Genomic DNA, 13,522 nt, shown 5'->3' with positions numbered 1-13,522 from the left:
AGCGTGCGCATTACATTTATTTATTTATTTTTCTACTCCAGCACTTAAATGTGTCAATTAAATGACTGACAGTGATATCTAAAGCAATGTCATTTGAATGCTTTGTCTATAGGCTCATAAGATGACTGCTAGCAGTCATCTTATGAGTATAATACAACTGCTTTATTTTTTTTAAAGATACTAGTTCCGATCATCTTGATTGAAAGAGGTATGTTTTCATTTACAATAATAACTCGACTACGTCTCGTTTTGTAACTTCGACCCTTGCATTTTAAGAACCCTTATTATATCACTGTTGCATAAACTACTATTTATTACGATCTAATATCCTGCTCAAATAACAAATGTACAGTATACCAAAGCCTGATCGTTGCCAGTGAAGCAAGTGGTACCTCTCGTACTAATATGAAATTAACATTACCTCCTTGTATAGTCTGTTTATTTATAATCAGTTATATTTACAAGATAAAGCTTTTGTATCTTAATATGTCACTGTGTCATAAAGTGTCATAACTACTAATGTACATTTAACATTAGTCGTTATCACGCGATAAACCTGACCATCCAAACGTCATATTTGAACGAATTACATTTTAGTACCGCGCTCGCTGAAACTACAAATTTGAACTCAGAGCGCATTAAATGCCTGTCATCTGAACACACCTTTATCGAAGAAGCAAGCGCCAGGCGAGACAACGTATTTTCGCGCCGCCTAAACTTAATTTCATTAACAGGTAACCAACCTAATAAATTTACAGTCGCGGGTCAATAGGCGTGAGGCACGAGGTATTAAACGACACTACCGACCCTCGTAAATTTGGAGCAACTTATTGGTATTAACAACGGCCAGGATTAGGTCCGGTGAGCGACGAGGTGGGTCTCTAGCCAATGAGGTTTTATTTTATACAAAAGGAGTTGTTAACTGCCAAGAAAGTCAATAGAGTTACACCAAGAAAAGTCTGCAACGATTTTGATAACAAACGCAGTGCAAGCGTTATTTTAAACGTCGAACTTCTATGATATTATGACGTATAAATAACACTTGCACTGATGCATTTGCTATCAAAATCGTTGAAGACTTTTCTTGGTCTAACTCTAAATAAGTTGTAGTAGAATAGAATAGAATAGAATTCACCTTTTTAACACACCGTCAGGTGACAACCAAAACTCATAAATAAATTCATAAATAAATTTGCAAAATAATCAATTAAAACTTGTTTTATTACTAGTACGATTCACTAAAGCTCTGAACTTGTAGTAAGTAGTAATGCATTTGGTTGTCACCTGACGATATTTTTATGTGTTTATAATTATAACTCCCACTTATTCCTATCTACTTAATATTATTAAGTTATAATAATGACTTTAATTCTATAGTCACCTTAAAGAAAGAGACATACGTCTTTTTTAAGCATCTCGCTCGGCACGTTTGGAGGCGAGTTCGCAATCTACTTAAATATTGTAAGTCCATGGTTCTATCTTACAGGGTTAATGGGAGCCAAGCGGAACAAACTGCGTCCATTCGTCTTAAATCGGACTCAAAGGCGTTTCTGCGCTCTTATTGATGGAATGTGTGCTGTTTGCTGTAGGCCAATCAATACGGTGGACATTTATTAGGTCACTTCCGATACGTGTATCGTAAATTTTTGTCCTCACAGAAATTGGGTCATCGAGGCAGAGTTATGAATAGGTTAGCTAAGATAAAACTCTGTTTTAATTAAGACGGCTTATAATTAGAAATGCGTAAGTAACTCTTGACCATCTCTTGACTGTACGTCTGTCTGTTACCTTTAGCGGTTTAGATGAAATTTTGTATGGAGATAGTTGAGAATTTGAGAAGGACTTAGGGTAGTTGTTATGAATCATCATCATCATTCCACGCAGACAACATCTAGTTTCTATAAGTAAGTACCTACGTACGTGTGTATGTGTGCGACATCAGCTTGCGTGAAGTCACTGTTTCATATAAGCGAACCTACCTGTCGGTGTACCCTATCAACTCTATATATAATGGTGTTGATCGTCTTATGTTACGTACCTATAGCGGCCATTAAAATTTTAGCCTATTCGGTAGTAGTTTCACAATATTGAATAACACACATTGTATACCAACAGCAAGAGCAAGAAAATTCTGGACTCATGTCTCCTACCTTGTCTTTCCTACGCAAGTCAAACATGGATATATAATGCATACACGAAAAGAAAAATTACAACTTGTCAAAGAGCCATGGAGCGGAGCATCATGAACCTAAAACTTAGAGACAAACAACGTCATACGGCTATAAGGGAAAAGACTAAAGTTATCGACGCTCTATCACATTGCAAGAAACTAAAATGGAAGTGGGCGGGCCACGTGGCACGAATGAGCAACGAAAGATGGACTAAGAGAGTCACTACATGGGCGGGACCTCCCGGTAAAAGAAAGTCAGGCCACCCACTGGGAAGATGGACAGAAGACCTAAAAAAGTTTGCCAGCGACGACTGGGTAACAATAGCCCAAGACAGGGAAATGTGGAGTAAAATGGAGGAGGCCTTTACTCGTCAAGAGGTCCTTAATAATACAAACTAAATTATTGAATAGAATTTTACAATTTAAACTTGCATGTACATTAGTTTGATAATATTTTATTTAATTTAATAGTTTATTATTATTTAATTTAATAATGAAATATGTATATTTTTTATTAAGGAATTAAATGGCTTAAATAAATAAATAAATACCAACAGCACTCTTAAATGACCATCTGAGGACCTTATGCCTTGGCTATAAGGTTTATGAAATGTCAATTAACAGTGTGGACCTATTGATTTGAGTATAGTGACGGAATCGCGTCTGATCCAAATCTATTCGTGGTCAATGAAGCCTGAAATGCTACCGAGTGTGTCGCAAATACCATTTGTCGTAATACCATCGCCCACGCTGTACCCTGACTGTTCGTAAACCTTATTGCAAAAGGCATAAGGTCCAAAGATGATAAGAGTGTTGCTATTTGTACATTGATTTTGGCTCTAGACGGGATAAAAAGACAGCTATCCAAGTATATTTTTCTCTACGGTCATGGAATGACTTACTAACGACTGTTTCCTGCTAGAACATCTTATAAGTCAATTCGAATAATACCGTTTGTAAAAGCTTTCGACACTGGAAAATATATCTCATCATACAACTGAATACAACCTTGTAATTTGATGTTGGGAATCGACTTTAGGGTGTATCGTAGACGATAATTTGTAATTCTTTGTATTAAAAATAACATTATTTTTACCCTAAAGTCGATATTTAAATAACATAAAAACGATTATCGCGCTATCGAATATATAAAGTTGAGCATTCCACAAGGGAGTATTGTTAGATTTTTTTTCTACCAATGTTTAATTGTTTACAAATTTTTAATATCTATTATTTTTTATTACTAATCCACAGTATTTACTGTTTTCCCGTAGGTAAGAGTCTACATACACATAATTATATTTTTTAAGTACTTAAGTACTAATTTTAAAACGCCAAACTCGTGAATTCCGCTTTTTTTGTGGTGAACTACGTTGATTCACTTATAAACTTACTGGTTCATACCGAGTAAGTAGGTAGTAAACTAGATTTAGGATGAGCGCTTTTCACTATAAGAAGCTTACAATATATTTCAATGTTGCTACAAAGGGATTACTTATGTAACAACTAATATATTAGGTACAGTTGTAAGCTTCTGGTAATACCTATGGATTACGTGGAAATTCTCTGATAGAAGGTAGTGTGTATAGAAACCTATATTGTAATATATTATATATTATATAAAGCTTTCAAACGTTTGTTATAATTTTTCAATAATCCGTGTCTTCATGGTGATCATACAATTTTGAGCTATCGTCTGTTTCTTCAACGCAGCTCACGGTCTGAAACAGGTTGCTGCAATACCCCATCCTATCATCTCCCTTCGTTATTATCGATACCTACCTACTGATCACTATACTACACTGCACTGCATTTACTACCAGGCGTATTCTGATTTTAATAACAGGTTATGAATTAGATCTAGATTAGTTATGGAACTAATTCATAACCTGTTATTAAAATCAGAATACGCCTGTATCTGTAGTTAACCACTTCAGTTGACAACTTCACACAATTCCAACTGCAAATCTTAATAGGTACTGTAAAGATGGGCAGCTAAAAAAATATATAAATACAAATCACAACATTTAAGCAACACATATTTTCACTCTCTGAAAACAGTAGGTATCCTCCCTTTTCAGTTAAACGAGTACAGCTACGTTACGACTTATTACACTGTTTTTCCATTTAGAAAGATTGTATAATAAATTAGGTTTTTCTCTAGATGAGCTCATGAAGTCCACTGGCTAGCTCGAATTCTTCCACTACGTCGGGCACGTATACCAACGATATACTTAAACCCGCAATGAAACGTTTATGACGGAATCACAAATGCATTTTTCGTGTCCCTGAAAAAGTGGCGGCGTTGAGCGCTCGCCCCTCGGGCCTCTGCAGGCTTAAGAACTCGGACTTACGGCACAAAAGCCTAGCTATCTAGAATTTTTGTTCATATTTAGACTTAGGCTGACAGTCAGATAGAGAAAAAAACTATATTTCACTATGCTTTAAGCCTTTGTCTGCCGCGCGGTACACAGGGGCCTTATTCGACATGCCACTTTTGACGTCGCATGTTGAAGTTCATTTGAATCTGAACAATCATGGGTTGTCGAATAGGTAAAGTGTGTCACCTGTCAGTGAATCTCATGTAAACAAATCATTTCATCGCTAGACTTGGTTGTCTATTGGTATGGCCGCCATGTTTGGATTTATGACATTTAAAAGGGGATTCTATGGCATAGAGTAAACTGCATTTCTATTTTCTATAGTTTTTTGATTCCCCTACTCGACGCAAGATGGAGTTAACAGTCAAATTTCGATCTTGGCGTTATAAAAATAAACCGCAAGAACATGACATGCAGTTGCGTTGGTGTAGATCTATCATGAAAACGAATATATGACAATTGTCCAGAATTAAAAAAAACTTGACAATAAACATACAGCAATACATATACCACTAAATGTCAAAAAGAAAACAGATTTAGTATAATTACTAGGTAACAAATTATATATAAAGTTTAAATTTTAAACCAATCGTCGTGGGTCCTAACCCCGGCTCTTAGCAATGAACTCTTGTAACTTGTGTAAAAATATCATTTGATATTACACCAATTACTTTATGGTGAAGTAAAATATCATGAGTCATGAGGTAGACGGAGTAGCCAGTAGCCACAATAAGCTATATTTTTGTCCTCTGGGTTAGATGGCAGTGAAATAGGGAGAGATAGTGAAGAATGCGGCAAAATAAGCATTTATTGTGTTGTTAGTAGTTAGTAGACTAGTTTTTTTTTTCTAAAAATGAAAATTGACGCAACAGCAAGCTCATAGCCCCCTATGAGCCAGTCTGTTAGGTGCAGGCTTAAGGGCTAATCCCGGGGGAAGCGGAGCGTCGGCGACTAGCTGGTGCATCTGCTTATTAACCTCTTCTCACTTTTACCTCAGGTCCTTTGATTAATAAATTAAGGTAAAATTCGTAAGAACTAGTGCCTGTGTCATATTCTAAATTGGACGCTATGCCTAATTCGTTGTTATAAATTAAATACAATAATTATTTATTTAATTAAATTTATAACAACGCAACGTAGGGTTATTCATGATGAATTTTAATGGCTTATATAAGACAGCGGTCGTATATTGCCTCAGAAATTTGGATTTTGTCAGTTTGAATGAACAGCAAACTGGAGACATTGAGATTAATTTTAAACTTATTATTTTAGGTGTTCGTAACAAATATGGTATTGACAGACATTGACGGAAAATCGCGAAAACCCGGCCAGGTGCGTCGGACCACGCAAAACGGAGGAGGATTCCATACTTACTTCTTCTACTATGTATCCATATGCCAAAATAGCAACAAAAAAGCCGAACAAAAATACCGTTTCTTCGCAGCACTAGATTTCAGTCCTTTTTTTAGAAAAGTAATATGTTTAGGTACATAATATATATATATATGTCGGCGACGGATGGTCCTAAAGGCGGTGGGCGCGTGGGGGTAGTACCTAGATGTATTACTTCACAGCCAAAATAGTAGGTATGCTACCAACGCATAAAACATTCGGACTCATTAACCATACTAGTGCCTACTATATTTCAGTACTAAATAATCAAAATAACTAAACGATCTTACGATGGAATCGGATTCAATTAAATAAAAAAAGATCAAATGAAATCGTTCAAATCTTTATTTAAGTCAAACTACACCGGCTCCAACCCTACACCTCTGACCCGAGAAGATTTAACCCGGCAACAAACTCGGCGGGACACATCTTTTCAAAACAACACATAGTTTCTTTATTTTACAAAAGTAAGCTTCTAATGGCACATAAGAAATCAAAATAACACTTGGAATAAAACACTTAGCTAAACGGTTAAACAACGTGAGAATCTATAAGCTTTCAGAATAATCCTTCAGGTGTAAGCCTTCAGGAACGTAGCGAATTAGGCACGAGCTTGGCTAACGTCCGATCTCTAGCGCGGTCCGATCAAGAAGAAGGAAGCCAGTTCCAGCGGCGGAGCCAACCGCTCCCGCCTCCAATTCAAGTTGGTAAACCTGCCTGACCAGTCTACCAACATAACGACAAAAATGCCTGCTCGTGCCTACGTTCACTCAAGATACCCCTCTTGACGTTCCAAAGCCTTCTACCTGTCATCTTAGTTCATCAATACGCCAATAGATGGTGGCGTTACTCTCTACGCAACTTTATGATTCCGTTACAAGCAAATAATATGTAGCCAAACATTGCTAATCGACTTTTACAGGCGTCTAACTATGAACTGTAATGCTGCAATACGTCTTTCTGGTGTCTCGCTCCGACACGGCCGTCCTGCGCTACACACGTCCTCGTGTGTGGGTGTATGCATTTGATACTGAAACAAAACATACAGCACAGTATCTCATCGCTCGGTCATTCCTGACCAACAATTTGGTTCTCACCCAAATTACTATTAAAATCAAACTTTGTTATCAATCAAACCAGAAAAAATAATTGTTCAAAATTACTTTAACAATCCTCAATTCTCTAGTCAAAAATAGTCCATCGAGCAACGACTAAATAAAAATAATCATCAGTAAGCATCGCCGCTATCTAACGGATACACTCCAATAATCATCCCCTCCATCTGGCGGATACTCTCAAATTTATGTAAAAACAGAACAATCCCAAACATCAAAAACACAAATCACAACACCTCTAATTCATTGCTCGATAGTATCACTACTACTGTCGTCAATATCAATTTACGGGTACATTATCTGGCATTAAAAAAAAAATTGGTCATATGTGATCTAAGTTTTTGTAAGACATCTTAAAATAAATAACATTCTGAATTGATAGTTCCAATTTTACTCATATGAACACAGTACATAAACGGGAATTCATTTTTAACAAAACAACACCAGTCCTTCGGTGCATTGCCAGTCCTTCGGCAGATACCAGACCCTCGTCAGAAGTAACCATCTCAGCCGCGTAAGTGCTACTCCTCGCAAAGAGCATTCTGCACATAAAAAGCAGACCACGTGCACCTCTTACATGCTCCGGCACTTCTGATGCGGTCACAAAACAATACCCAGTCCATCGGGCATACTTTCAGTCCATCGAAAGCAAAACAGTATTGCCCAGTCCATCGGGCGTGCCTTCAGTCCATCGAAAGCAAAACAGTAGTGGCCAGTCCATCGGGCGTAATTTCAGTCCTACGAAAGTACAAGCTTTCAGTCCATCGAAAGCACAAAAAAAATGTTAAGAGTGAATCACGAAAAGAAAATAAACACAGGCGTTACAATCATGTAACTTAGAATTACTGACACTATCAGCGTCAACTGATCGACTGAAACTGAACTTTACTGATCAACTGAAAATCGCTTTTTACTTTAGCTTTTACAACAGAAACTCGCTCAAGAGTTCTAAACAGATGTAAGACATCTCAAAATAATCCCAACGAAATGGGAACTGCTCACCAGCTTAATAAAGTATGATGCACGCGACCAAGTCAAAGGTGGTGGTGGTGAGATCCAACCCAAGCACGGAGGCTGATCCTTTCCGCTTGCCGTTGCCGTTGCTGCGGCAGATTGCGAGAGACACGATGTGGTTCAACATAGCTGGCTGTTACTGAAATCATCATTTGCACGGTATCAGGTTTATCGTGTATGCAGGCTAAACTCAAAAGGTTTATGAAATGCAAGGTAACAGACACAAAAAACATGTTTCCAATGTATACGGGACTTCAAAAATCTCAAGAATAAAATTTAAACTTCAATGAGTGCGTTTTATTTCATTCTATGAACACACAAACACGTGTTCCAAAAATAAGTAGCACGGTAAAATGGACCAATACGAAAAGTGACAGATTATTAATTACGTTCGACTGTTATGCTTCGCCATTACACTCAAAATAAAATTCACTAATAAACAATTAGAACGAAACCTGTCCTTTTATTTCCAAATCTCCAGCACAGAAGATACTGCATAGCCGCCTCTGTATCACGGGCGCAATGGCGTCCGCAAGCTCGCTCGGCTCCGGCTGCAGGACACGGCATTACAAAGTGTCCAGATTATGGAATGTAGGTCACCAGAAATACACCACGCTCCCAGGTGGCTGTGTAAGCAATACATGAAACTCCGCATCTATCCCACTTGCTGATGTCGGCGACGGATGGTCCTAAAGGCGGTGGGCGCGTGGGGGTAGTACCTAGATGTATTACTTCACAGCCAAAATAGTAGGTATGCTACCAACGCATAAAACATTCGGACTCATTAACCATACTAGTGCCTACTATATTTCAGTACTAAATAATCAAAATAACTAAACGATCTTACGATGGAATCGGATTCAATTAAATAAAAAAAGATCAAATGAAATCGTTCAAATCTTTATTTAAGTCAAACTACACCGGCTCCAACCCTACACCTCTGACCCGAGAAGATTTAACCCGGCAACAAACTCGGCGGGACACATCTTTTCAAAACAACACATAGTTTCTTTATTTTACAAAAGTAAGCTTCTAATGGCACATAAGAAATCAAAATAACACTTGGAATAAAACACTTAGCTAAACGGTTAAACAACGTGAGAATCTATAAGCTTTCAGAATAATCCTTCAGGTGTAAGCCTTCAGGAACGTAGCGAATTAGGCACGAGCTTGGCTAACGTCCGATCTCTAGCGCGGTCCGATCAAGAAGAAGGAAGCCAGTTCCAGCGGCGGAGCCAACCGCTCCCGCCTCCAATTCAAGTTGGTAAACCTGCCTGACCAGTCTACCAACATAACGACAAAAATGCCTGCTCGTGCCTACGTTCACTCAAGATACCCCTCTTGACGTTCCAAAGCCTTCTACCTGTCATCTTAGTTCATCAATACGCCAATAGATGGTGGCGTTACTCTCTACGCAACTTTATGATTCCGTTACAAGCAAATAATATGTAGCCAAACATTGCTAATCGACTTTTACAGGCGTCTAACTATGAACTGTAATGCTGCAATACGTCTTTCTGGTGTCTCGCTCCGACAAATATATATATATATATATATATATATATATATATATATATATATGTAAGTAATTTTGTTATGTGAAACTTATATGTTGTGTTACGAGACTTACGAGTAGGTAACTTTAAACTTTAACAGCCTAACAGATCCCAATAAGGCCTAGTTTACCCTCTGGGTTGGAAGGTCAGATGGCAGTTGCTTTCGGAAAAACTAGTGCCTACGCCAATCCTTGGGATTAATTGTCAAGCGAACAATAGGTTCTCATGATCCGTGGCAAAATCGAGATAACGCGAGGAAGAATAACTTTGTCACAAGAATATTTGGCCAAATATAAATCCTTACTCTCGTGTATTTGACCTACCTACTCGTATTGAGTCGTATTTTGCCACCTAGTAGCCTCGAATTGGTTGTTATATGTGGCTTTCCATAAATTAAGGGTCCTTATGCTTCAATAAGGACGTTTTCATGGGGTCCCGTTGTTTCCCATAAAGTTTTAAGTCATAATAGATTTGTTTTATGGCAATCCTGAAAAGTGACGCGTTTCTGAACCAAATGAATTATGACTAACGAAAATTCGAGCAAACAATACATTATGGCTTAAAACTATTTGGGAAACAATAGAGACCCCGTTTTCATCTGAAGTTGCAATAGAAATTGAAAAAGCCACATTTTTTCAAGCTTTTACTTAGTTTCATCTGTCCCGTTGGTTGTCTGTCTGTTCCAATGTGGTTCCAATCAAATCATGCAAATTAAATCCCAACAAAAACATAAATGTGAAATGAGAGCCAAGTTCAATATTGAGAATACGTGTCGTTGTTGACTCGCCGACAAAAGAATTGAGATCTATATGGGTGCCAAGTTCTGTGCTGTGTAGAAAATCCTGAAATTATAAAGGATTTGTCTTGGCAGCAGCAGTTTGCCTAAGCTGAAAAGGAGACCCTCGCTAACGCGCGGTTAATTGTCAAAAAGTTTCAGTTTCACATTTTTTCTTTTGTATACGCCTTATAGTCTACTTTCATTCCAAATATCAAGTTTCTAAGTAATCTAGAAGTGGGTTAGGTTTTTGGTCTATAAGTATTTTTTTTTCCATCGATATATCAATAATTTCCAGTTTTCAGATTTTTCCCTCTATATGCACCTAATAGTCTACCTTGATGCCAAATATCAAGTTTCTAAGTCATCTAGAAGTGGGTTAGGTTTTTGGTCTATAAGTATTAATTATTTTTTTCCATCGAAATATCAATAATTTCCAGTTTTCACATTTTTCCTTCTATATGCACCTAATAGTCTACTTTGATGCCAAATATCAAGTTTCTAAGTGATCTAGAAGTGGGTTAGGTTTTTGGTCTATAAGTATTAATTATTTTTTTTCCATCAAAATATCAATCATTTCCAATTTTCACATTTTTCCTTCTATATACACCTAATAGTCTACCTTGATGCCAAATTTCAAGTTTCTAGGTCACCTGGAAGTGGGTTAGGTTTTTGATCTATATGTCAGTCAGTCACAAAAATGCCGGTTTTTAAACGTTAATTTATCAATAACTGTTTGAGCTATGTTTATGAAATAGTGTATTTTGAACAAGCTAAGGGACTTGAATACATGTGCCAAATTTCATGTGTGTAGGTTAAGTAGGTTTCAAGTTGTGAAGGGGTCAAAAGTAGCTCGAAATGGTTCGTGTAATATTACACACGGTTGCTGCGTCGCCAGTTCCTTTTTCTTTGAACTTGGCTGGACACGCTACCGCGTGTCTAGTTTGACCCACTTCTCGGGTGTTCAATGAAGCTGAAAATTTACATAAGTACATAATATGTAATATGGGTGACAATACAATATTTTTATGGTTACCATCGAGCTGATCTGATGATGATAATACAGACAGTGGTCTTTTAAGTCTTTTTAACTTTGTGATAAAACAACGCAACTTAATTATATTTGAAAATATTTAAAGAAAAATACAGTCAGAAATTAGAAATTTTGTTATCTAACCTCTCTATCACTCTTGCATATTCGAGCGATAAAGAGGCAAATAGCTGAGTTTCGATTTTCGCACTTCCCGATAGGCCCCTTTGTAAACAAACCGCCTTGATGTGTCTATGTCAAATTATTAATTGTCTGTGAAAACTTGTTAAAAAAAAGTTTAAAACAAAGGCGTAGGCAAAGAGTAGTATAATATGTATATAGCTGGTCAACCAAATCTTGTCAGTAAAAAAAGGCACGAAATTCAAATCTTCCATGGGACGATTTCACTGGGGACGATATCCCTTCGCGCCTACATTTTTCAAAATTGCCGCCTTTTTCTACTGTCAAGATCTGGTTGACCAAGTATACCTATATAGCGCTGGCGGTACACCGAGAAATTCAGTAAAATGTGCAAATGATGTTAAAGGTATGAAAATCGGTACGATTGATCTGTAGAACATTTGAAACAATTTGACCCGAAGCACCAACAAATAAAAAAAAAACGAGAGGAGTTATGACGTCATCTTTTTTTGTAAGGAATAAAAAAATATTGTTTAAAAACCTATCATGTTTGGTATTAAACGAAAGGGCTTTCTGAGCCGATTCCAAACATATATCACATCATTACATTTCAGTATTTTTTTTTTAAATTATAATATAAATAATTTTCAAAACATACCAATTAAGTTTGGGTTTCTCCAGATACAATACGGTAAGTTTTTTTTGTAAAATAAACCTCTAATCTTATACCTAATATCCTCATATCTAACCCTAATAAAGCAATTTTGAAATTATATACATTTAGGTTTTTTTTATTTTTCAATTTTACATAGTGTGATCTATGAATCTCTCAATTAAATATTTAAAAAGAAAGCATAAAATTAATATATAACGGTTTTTTTCAGAAAGTCGCTTATATCTCGGAATCTATAAGTCGTAGTGAAAATTGTCTATGTAATAATTAAGAAAGAATTAACCGAAAAAACTCACCTTTAACGTCCCCCCTTTCCCGAGTTCTCCACCCCCCACTCATCAGAACTTTTTCTTACTTAAAGCTTAGATATTACCAAAGGAACATGTAATAGTATTTTATGCAACTGTTGTTTAAGAGAGGTCAAAAAAGGCGAGTGGCGTGAGTAACAATAACAACAAACAACAACCGAAAATTGTTAATAAAGACGCCACTAGTATTTTTTGACTCAGTTAAACAACGTTGCATACAATACTTTTTCTACGACCAAGCACTTACTTTGAAATGCAATGAAATAATAATAAAAATGGATGATGATGATTGTTTCATGTCCTAATGTGATAGGTTGTTCAGTGCGTGGGATTCTTAAGGGGAACGAAAATTTGATTATTTTTGCGCTACGACGCACGGTTTAGGAGATACAGCCCTATAAATATTTTTCTTCCTCTTTTTCTTTATTTTTCTTTTTTTTTTCTTTTTTTGTGTTTTTTAAATCTTACTTAGGGGTTCCTTAAAGGGGAACGAAAATTTGATTATTTTTGCGCTACGACGCACGGTTTAGGAGATACAGCATTATAAAGTTTTTTTTTGTGTTTTTAATCTCTTTTTTGTGTTTTTTTTTTAATATGAATTAGGGTTTCTTACAGAGGAATGAACATTTTAATATTTTTGCGCTACGACGCACGGTTTAGAAGATACAAAAAAAATTATGGTATTGTATCTGGAGAAGCCCAAACTTGGTATGTTTTGAAAACTATTTTTATTATAAATTATAATTTAAACAAAATGACTGAAATGTAACTATGTGATATATTTTTAGCATTGGCTCAGAAAGCCCTTTCGTTTAATACCATACACGATAGGTTTCTAAACATTTTTTTTATTTCATACAAAAAAACATGACGTCATAACTCCTCTCGTTTTTTTTATTTGTTGGCGCTTCGGGTCAAATTGTTTCAAATGTCCTTAAGATCAATCGTACCGATTTTCAGACCTTTA

This window comes from Cydia amplana, chromosome 18 (genome assembly GCF_948474715.1).
Source record: "Cydia amplana chromosome 18, ilCydAmpl1.1, whole genome shotgun sequence".
NCBI lineage: Eukaryota > Metazoa > Arthropoda > Insecta > Lepidoptera > Tortricidae > Cydia > Cydia amplana.
The sequence above is the reverse complement of the archived record's forward strand: the minus strand, read 5'-3'. Positions refer to the sequence as shown.